This window comes from Arachis hypogaea, chromosome 16, assembly GCF_003086295.3.
Source record: "Arachis hypogaea cultivar Tifrunner chromosome 16, arahy.Tifrunner.gnm2.J5K5, whole genome shotgun sequence".
In the NCBI taxonomy this organism is placed as follows: Eukaryota; Viridiplantae; Streptophyta; class Magnoliopsida; order Fabales; family Fabaceae; genus Arachis; species Arachis hypogaea.
The window spans coordinates 46,755,214-46,765,082 of NC_092051.1; the positions used below are offsets into that span (position 1 = coordinate 46,755,214).

Genomic DNA, 9,869 nt, shown 5'->3' on the forward strand with positions numbered 1-9,869 from the left:
AAGAAAAGTCAAGTAGATAAATCAATTTGATTCCTCAAGTCCTAGTCAACTCCTAAGGAAAGACTAGCTTTAGAGGGATTCAAATCAACTAGTAACTTTCAATTATCAATCAACAAAGGAGTTTGATAACTCAAGAGTCTCCAATTACTCAACCAAAGCCAAAAGGAGAGAAATCTACACTAAAATCCAATCAAGCATTTTATCAAACATTTGGAAGGAATAACATAAAAACATAGAAAACTAGCAAGGAATATTAAATCCAAACAACCAATTGCAAACATCAATGACTCACAAATAATAGAAGAAGCAATAAATATGAAATACCTCAACTTGTATTAATAAGAAATTGAATCTAACATGGAGTTCATAAACTAAATTGGAGAATAAATAAGTCAACAAGAGAAATAGATAAACTAAAGTGCTCAAATAAATAAGAGTAGAAGAGAAACTAATTAAACTAAGATAGAAATCTGAAATTAAGAATAGCTAAACCTAAGAACTCTAAAACCTAGAGAGAGGAGAGAGCCTCTCTCTCTAGAAACTACATCTAAACCTCAAAAAATTATGTGAATGAATGTTGTATGAATGAATGTTGTTTTCATGAATTCCCCACTCTGCATCCTCTAATCTGTGTTTTCGGGCTTGGAACTGGGCCAAAAGGAGCCCAGAAATTGCCCCAATCGCTTTCTGCAGATTTCTGCACATGGCGCATGTCACGCGTATGCGTCGTGCACGCATACGCGTTGCTTGGGAAAAATCCTTGTCACGCGTACGCGTACGTGTTGTGATGAGTCCATATTTGACGATATGTTTTAGCTTGAATTGGATGGATTTCATCATATGAACCCACATTTATTCACTAGAATAGCATACCGTTGTGTTTGATCCCTAAATTGAACCTAAATGTGAAAACATACGTTTTTGTGCTTAAATTGAGTAAATAATCCCACTTTTATTCCGTTCGATGTCGTGATATGTTTGTTGAGTGATTTCAGGTCAAAGAGGCAAGGATGGATGGGTAAGAGTGGAAGGAAAGCGTGGAATTGGGAGAAAACATGAAGAAATCAAAGGAGAAGCACCCATTGGAGTGTGCGTACGCACAAAAGCCACAAAACCATGTGTGCGTATACACGACCACCTGTGCGTCTGCACACGTCCCATCACGTGACTCACTTAATGAAAATTGCTGGGGGCGATTTCTGGGCCTCCAGAGCCCAGTTTTTGGACCTTCTGAAGCTGATTTTTCCTATATTAGACATGGCCTCACTCCATGTGAAAGGGGGGAGAAATTAGGGTTAGTTTTTAGTTATGTAGTTCATTTTCTAGAGAAAGAAGCTCCCCATTCTCTCTAGACCTAGGGTTTTTAGTTTAATTTCCTTGTAATTTCTATGTTTAATTCTTGTTTTGATCCAGTTTCTTCTACCTTTCTTTATTCTATTGTCTTAATTCCCCTATGTTATCTTGTTAATTTCTCATTTTGGTTATTTTTATGTTCACAAACACTCTTGTTATCTTAATTTACATTTAATGCAATTTAAGTTTTCTTGTCATTTATTGCTTTATTAAGTTGCTATCTTTACTTTTCTTGCTTGGTAGTTGTAGCATTTATTATTTCTTGTTATTTTACCATGCTTTCTTTACATGCCCACCAAGTCTTTGACAAAATGCTTGGTTGGGTTTTTGCTTAGTTTCTCTCACTCTTGGTTGAGAAATTGTGTGGTTTGGGTGAACTTGAGTGGTGGATGTCCATTTCACATTGTGTGTGGGTTGTTAATTAATTTGATTTCCCTTGACTCTATGTGGCCCCCTTAGTGTTGACTTAGGACTTAGGGATTGAGGTTAATTATGCCTAATTGATTTATCCTCGATGTAGGGTTGACTAATTGGGATTAATTCACACACAATTACCATGTTTGTGTTCCACAACTAGGATAGGAATCCTTAATTACCCACTTCTTGCCAAGAGTTCTTTTTAGCATTTAATTTCCCTTTCTTGCTTTAATTGCTTTGACTTTCAATTTCTTGCATGCTAAGTTATCTTCTTGCACTATAATTTCTTGCATTTTAATTTCTTGCCTATTGCTATCATCCAACCACCATTTCTCTCATAGCCAATAATAGACACTTAATTGCAACTCTTAGGGAAGACGACCCGAGGTTGAATTACTCTTGATCTCCGTTATTACATTTTGAATTTAAATTATTTGATTAGAGAATTCATTGTTGGTCTAGACTATACTTTCAACAATGGAATTCTATTTTGTGAAATTCTAGATCAACGATAAGTTCTTCTTATCACGTCACTGCCAGCTTCTCAAAACTTTATTTTCTTGTGTTCCTTCCACTTTTGCATGCTTCTTTTCCGTCCTCTAAGCCATTCCTACCCTATAAAGCCTGAAAACACTCAGCAAACATATCACGGCATCGAATGGTAATAAGAGGGGATTAAAATTAGCAAATTAAAGGCCAAAGAAGTATGTTTTCAATCACAGTACAAATTTAGGAAGGAAAATGTAAAACTTGCGAATTCTATGAATAAGTATGAGTTCAGTGGATATAATCCACTAAATTAAGCATAAGATAAACCGTAAAATAGTGGTTTATCATGCGCACGCATGGTTAGGGCATCTGGGAAGAAGCACGCAAACACGTGGATGGCGCGAAAGCTGGGAGTTGATAATTTGCCATCCACGCGCACACGCAAAGGACGCGCACGCGTGGGGAGCGCTCAAGGCGCAAACGTAGAGCTCATTTAAAGAACGCTACTGGTGCACAAAATCGTGATTGTTCATTCCTTGGTAACGGCGCTAAAAACTTAATACGCACGTTCATAATTTTAGTTCTTTTCACAATTTCGATACAACTAACCAGCAAGTGCACTGGGTCGTCCAAGTAATAAACCTTACGTGAGTAAGGGCCGATCCCACGGAGATTATCGGCTTGAAGCAAGCTATGGTCACCTTGTAAATCTCAGTCAGGCGGATTCAAAAGGTTATAGAGTTTTAATAATTAAAAGATAAATAAAACATAAACTAGGATAGAGATACTTATGTAATTCATTGGTGAGAATTTCAGATAAGCATATAGAGAGGCTTTTGTTCCTCTGAACCTCTGCTTTCTTGCTGTCTTCATCCTATCATTCCTACTCCCTTCCATGGCAAGCTTTAAGTAGGGCATCACCGTTGTCAATGGCTACATCCCATCCTCTCTGTGAAAATGGTCCAATGCGCCGTCATTGCATGGCTAATCATCTGTCAGTTCTCGATCATACTGGAATAGGATTTACTATCCTTTTGCGTCTGTCACTACGCCCAGCACTCGCAAGTTTGAAACTCGTCACAGCCATCCCTTCCCAGATTCTACTTGGAATACCACAGACAAGGTTTAGACTTTCTGGATCTCAGGAATTGCCGTCCATGGGTTCTAACTTATACCACAAAGATTCTAATATCTCGGACTCGGTCCTCTGTATTAGATATCTAAGAGATATTCATTCTAGCTTGTTTGCATGTAGAACGGAAGTGTTTGTCAGGCACGCATTCATAAGTGAGAATGATGATGAGCGTCACATAATCATCACATTCATCATGTTCTTGGGTGCGAATGGATATCTTAGAATAGGAATAAGCTTGAATTGAATAGAAAAATAATAGTACTTTGTATTAATTCATGAGGAATAGCAGAGCTCCACACCTTAATCTATGGAGTGTAGAAACTCTACCGTTGAAAATACATAAGTGATAAGGTCCAGGCATGGCCAAATGGCCAGCCCCCCCCAAAACGTGATCTAAAGATAAAACTAAAGATGATACTAAAGATGTAAATACAATAGTAAAAAGTCCTATTTATGCTAAACTAGTTACTAGGGTTTACAGAAATGAATAAATGATGCAGAAATCCACTTCTGGGGCCCACTTGGTGTGTGCTTGGGCTGAGCATTGAGCTTTACACGTGTAGAGGCTTCTCTTGGAGTTGAACGCCAGTTTGTAACCTGTTTCTGGCGTTTAACTCCACTTTGCAACCTGTTTCTGGCGTTTAACTCTAGAATGCAGCATGGAACTGGCGTTGAACGCCAGTTTGCGTCATCTAAACTCGGGAAAAGAATGGACTATTATAAATTTCTGGAAAGCCCTGGATGTCTACTTTCTAATGCAATTGAGAGCGCGCCATTTGAAGTTCTGTAGCTCCATAAAAGCCACTTTGAGTGCAGGGAGGTCAGAATCCAACAGCATCTGCAGTCCTTCTTCAACCTCTGAATCTGATTTTTGCTCAAGTCCCTCAATTTCAGCCAGAAAATACCTGAAATCAAAGAAAAACACACAAACTCATAGTAAAGTCCAGAAATGTGATTTTTATTTAAAAACTAATAAAAATATGATAAAAACTAACTGAATTATACTGAAAACTATGTAAAAATAATGCCAAAAAGCGTATAAATTATCCGCTCATCACAACCCCAAACTTAAATTGTTGCTTGTCCCCAAGCAACTGAAAATCAAATAGGATAAAAAGAACAGAATATACTATAAATTCCAAAGTATCAATGAAACTTAGCTCCAATCAGATGAGCGGGACTTGTAGCTTTTTGCCTCTTGAATAGTTTTGGCATCTCACTTTATCCATTGAGTTTCAGAATGATTGGCATCTATAGGAACTTAGAATTCAGATAGTGTTGTTGATCCTCCTAGTTCAGTATGTTGATTCTTGAACACAGCTACTTTACGAGTCTTGGCCGTGGCCCTAAGCACTTTGTTTTCCAGTATTACCACCGGATACATAAATGCCACAAACACATAACTGGGTGAACCTTTTTAGATTGTGACTCAGCTTTGCTAAAGTCCTCAATTAGAGGTGTCCAGGATTCTTAAGCACACTCTTTTTTTTGCTTTGGACCTTGACTTTAACCGCTCAGTCTCAGTTTTTACTTGACACCTTCACGCCACAAGCACATGGTTAGGGACAGCTTGGTTTAGCTGCTTAGGCCAGGATTTTATTCCTTTAGGCCCTCCTATCCACTGATGTTCAAAGCCTTGGATCCTTTTTATTATCCTTGCCTTTTGGTTTTAAGGGCTATTGGCTTTTTGCTCTTGCCTTTTGGTTTAAAGAGCTTTTGGCTTTTTCTGCTTGCTTTTTCTTTTTCTCTTTTTTTTTCTTTTCTCTCTTTTTTTTTTGCAAGCTTTTGTATTCACTGCTTTTTCTTGCTTCAAGAATCATTTTTATGATTTTTCAGATTATCAAATAACATTTCTCTTTTTTCATCATTCTTTCAAAAGCCAATATATTTAACATTCATAAACAACAACTTCAAAAGACATATGCACTGTTCAAGCATTCATTCAGAAAACAAAAAGTGTTGCCACCACATCAAAATAATTAAACTAGTTTCAAGGATGAATTCGAAACCATGTACTTCTTGTTCTTTTGTAATTAAAACATTTTTCATTCAAGAGAGGTGATGGATTCATATTCTTAACTTTAAGGCATAGACACTTAGACACTAATGATCATGTAATAAGACACAAATATAAATAAACATAAAGCTCAAAAATCGAAAAACAGGAAAATAAATAAACAAGGAGATTAAGGAATGAGTCCACCTTAGTGAGGGTGGCGTCTTCCTCTTCTTGAAGAACCAATGATGCTCTTGAGCTCCTCTATGTCTCTTCCTTGTCTTTCTTGCTCCTCCCTCATAGCTCTTTGTTCTTCTCTAATTTCATGGAGGATGATGGAGTGCTCTTGGTACTCCTCCCTTAGTTGTCCCATGTTGGAACTTAATTCTCCTAGGGAGGTGTTGATTTGCTCCCAATAATTCTGTGGAGGAAAGTGCATCCCTTGAGGCATCTCAGGGATTTCATGGTGAGGAATCTCCTCATGCTCATGTTGAGGTCCATGATCTCTTGTTTGCTCCACCCTTTTCTTAGTGATGGGCTTATCCTCTTCAATGAGGATGTCTCCCTCTATGTCAATTCTAGCCGAATTGCAGAGGTGGCATATGAGGTGAGGAAAGGCTAACCTTGCCCAAGTGGAGGACTTGTCAGCCACCTTGTAGAGTTCTTGAGGTATAATCTCATGAACTTCCACCTCCTCTCCAATAATGATACTATGGATCATGATGGCCCGGTCTATAGTAACTTCAGACCGGTTGCTAGTAGGAATGATTGAGCGTTGAATGAACTCTAACCATCTGCTAGCCACTGGTTTGAGGTCATGCCTTCTTAGTTGAACCGGCTTGCCTCTTGAGTCAATTTTCTATTGAGCTCCTTCCTCACATATGTCTATCAGGACTTGGTCCAATCTTTGATCAAAGTTGACCCTTCTTGTGTAGGGGCGTGCGTTCTCTTCCATCATTGGCAAGTTGAACGCTAGCCTTACATTTTCCGGACTGAAATCTAAGTATTTCCCCCGAACCATAGTAAGCCAATGCTTTGGATTCGGGTTCACACTTTGATCATGGTTCCTAGTGATCCATGCGTTTGCATAGAACTCTTGAACCATTAGGATCCCGACTTGTTGAATGGGGTTGGTGAAAACTTTCCAACCTCTTCTTTGGATCTCAAGTCGGATCTCCGGATGCTCATTCTTTTTGAGCTTGAAAGGAACCTCAGGGATCACTTTCTTCTTGGCCACAACTTCATAGAAGTGGTCTTGATGGACCTATGAGATGAATCTCTCTATCTCCCATGACTCAGAGGTGGAAGCAATTGCCTTCCCTTTCCTCTTTCTAGAGGTTTCTCTGGCCTTAGGTGCCATTAATGGTTATGGAAAAACAAAAAGCTATGATTTTTACCATACCAAACTTAAAATATTTTCTCGTCCCTGAGCAAAAGAAGAAAGAAAAATAGTAGAAGAAGAAGAAAATGGAGGAGATGGAGGGTGAGGTGTTTTCGGCCAAGGGTGAATTTAGGGTTGTGTTGTGTGAAAATGAAGAAGGAATGAGGGGTTTATATAGGAGTGGGGGAAGGGTGAAGTTTCGACCATTAGGGTTGGGTTTGGGAGGGAAATTAGTTTGAATTTGAAGGTAGGTGGGGTTTTTGGGGAAGAGAGAATGGATGTGAGTGGTGAAGAGGTGATGGGGAAGAGTGATTGAGTTGATTGGTGAAGGGTATTTGGGGAAGAGAGTCATGAAAAGGTGTGAAGAGGAGAGAAGAAGGGTAGGTGGGGGTCTTGTAGGGTCCACAGATCCTGAGGTGTCAAGGATTTTTTATCCCTGCACCTTTTAGACGTGTAAAACGCACTATACATGCAATCCTGGCATTTAACGCCAGACAGCTGCTTGTTTCTGGCGTTAAACGCCCAAATGTAGCTTGTTTCTGGCGTTTAACGCCAGGTAGATGCTTGGTTCTGGCGTTAAACGCCAGCTTGGTGCTTGTTTCTGGCGTTAAACGCCCAAATGTAGCTTGTTTCTGGCATTTAACGCCAGGTAGATGCTTGGTTCTGGCGTTAAACGCCAGCTTGGTGCTTGTTTCTGGCGTTAAACGCCAGACAGATGCTTGTTTCTGGCATTTAACGCCAGCATGTCCTCCTCCAGGGTGTGCTGTTTTCAATGCTATTTTCATTCTGTTTTTGATTTTTTTAGTAGTTTTTGTGACTCCACATGATCATCAACCTAATAAAACACGAAATAACAATAGAAAATAAATAAATATAATTAGATAACATTGGGTTGCCTCCCAACAAGCGCTTCTTTAATGTTAATAGCTTGACAGTGAGCTCTCATGGAGCCTCACAGATGTTCAGAGCATTGCTCGAACCTCCTAACACCAAACTTAGAGTTTGAATGTAGGGGTTCAACACCAAACTTAGAGTTTGGTTGTGGCCTCCCAACACCAAACTTAGAGTTTGACTTTGGGGGCTTTGGTTGACTCTGCAGTGAGAGAAGCTTTTCATGCTTCCTCTCCATGGTTATAGAAGGAGATCCTTGAGTTTTAAACACAAGGTTGTCCTCATTCAGTTGAAGGATCAATTCTTCTCTGTCCACATCAATCACAGCTCTTGCTATGGCTAGGAAGGGTCTACTAAGGATGATGGATTCATCCTCATCCTTCCCAGTGTCTAGGATTATGAAATCAGCAGGGATGTAAAGGCCTTTAACCTTTACTAGCACGTCCTCTACTTGTCCATAAGCCTGTTTTCTTGAGTTGTCTGCCATCTCTAATGAGATTCTGGCAGCTTGCACCTCAAAGATTCCCAGTTTCTCCATTACAGAGAGTGGCATGAGGTTTATCCCTGATCCAAGGTCACATAGAGCCTTCTCAAAGGTCATAGTGCCTATGGTACATGGTATTAAGAACTTTCCAGGATCCTATTTCTTCTGAGGCAATGTCAGTTGATCCAGATCACTCAGTTCATTGATGAGCAAGGGAGGTTCATCTTCCCAAGTCTCATTACCAAATAATTTGGCATTCAGCTTCATGATTGCACCAAGGTACTTGGCAACTTGCTCTTCAGTGATATCTTCATTCTCTTCAGAAGAAGAATACTCATCAGAGCTCATGAATGGCATAAGGAGGTTCAATGGAATCTATATGGTCTCTAGATGAGCCTCAGATTCCTTTGGTTCCTCAGAGAGAAACTCCTTGTTGATCACTGGACGTCCCAGGAGGTCTTCCTCACTGGGATTCACGTCCTCTCCCTCCCTTGTAGGTTCGGCCATGATGGTTAAATCATTGGCCTTGTACTCTCTTTTTGGATTCTCTTCTGTATTGCTTGGGAGAGTACTAGGAGGAGTTTTAGTGACTCTTTTACTCAGCTGGCCCACTTGTGCCTCCAAATTGCTAATGGAGGACCTTGTTCCATTCATGAAACTTAAAGTGGCCTTAGATAGATCAGAGACTATATTTGCTAAGTTAGATGGATTCTGCTCAGAATTCTCTGTCTATTGCTGAGTGGATGATGGAAAAGGCTTGCTATTGCTGAACCTGTTTCTTCCACCATTATTAAAGCATTGTTGAGGCTTTTGTTGATCCTTCCATGAGAAATTTGGATGATTTCTCCATGAGGGATTATAGGTGTTTCCATAGGGTTCACCCATGTAATTCACCTCTGCAATTGCAGGGTTCTCAGGATCATAAGCTTCTTCTTCGGAAGATGCCTCTTTAGTACTGTTGGATGATTCCTTCAATCCATTAAGACTCTGAGAGATCATATTGACTTGCTGAGTCAATATTTTATTCTGAGCCAATATGGCATTCAGAGTATCAATTTCAAGAACTCCCTTCCTCATAGGCGTCCCATTATTCACAGGATTCCTTTCAGAAGTGTACATGAACTGGTTATTTGCAACCATGTCAATGAGTTCTTGAGCTTCTGCAGGTGTTTTCTTTAGATGAATGAATCCACCTGCAGAATGGTCCAGTGACATCTTTGATAGCTCAGACAGACCATCATAGAATATATCCAGGATGGTCCATTCTGAAAGCATATCAGAAGGACACTTTTTGGTCAGTTCCTTGTATCTCTCCCAAGCTTCATAGAGGGATTCAACTTCCTTCTGTTTGAATGTTTGAACATCCACTCTAAGCTTACTAAGCTTTTGAGGAGGAAAGAACTTGGCTAAGAAAGCCGTGACCAGCTTATCCCAAGAGTTCAGGCTATCCTTGGGTTGAGAGTCCAACCATATTCTAGCTCTGTCTCTTACAGCAAATGGGAAAAGCATTAGCCTGTAGACCTCGGGATCAACCCCATTGGTCTTAACAGTGTCACAGATCTGCAAGAATTCAGTTAAGAACTGAAAAGGATCTACAGATGGAAGTCCATGAAACTTGCAGTTCTGTTGCATCAGAGAAACTAATTGAGGTTTAAGCTCAAAGTTGTTTGCTCCAATGGCAGGAATTGAGATGCTTCTTCCATGAAAATTGGAATTTGGTGCA

General features: G+C 39.8%; 1 non-coding gene across 1 annotated transcript; it reads left to right on the forward strand.

Moving 5' to 3' along the window:
• Positions 1-9,415: 9,415 nt before the first annotated feature.
• On the forward strand, positions 9,416-9,523 carry LOC112759892 (small nucleolar RNA R71). Its single transcript, XR_003180357.1, has one exon. It is a non-coding gene; the product is annotated as a small nucleolar RNA R71 (small nucleolar RNA).
• Positions 9,524-9,869: the final 346 nt, after the last annotated feature.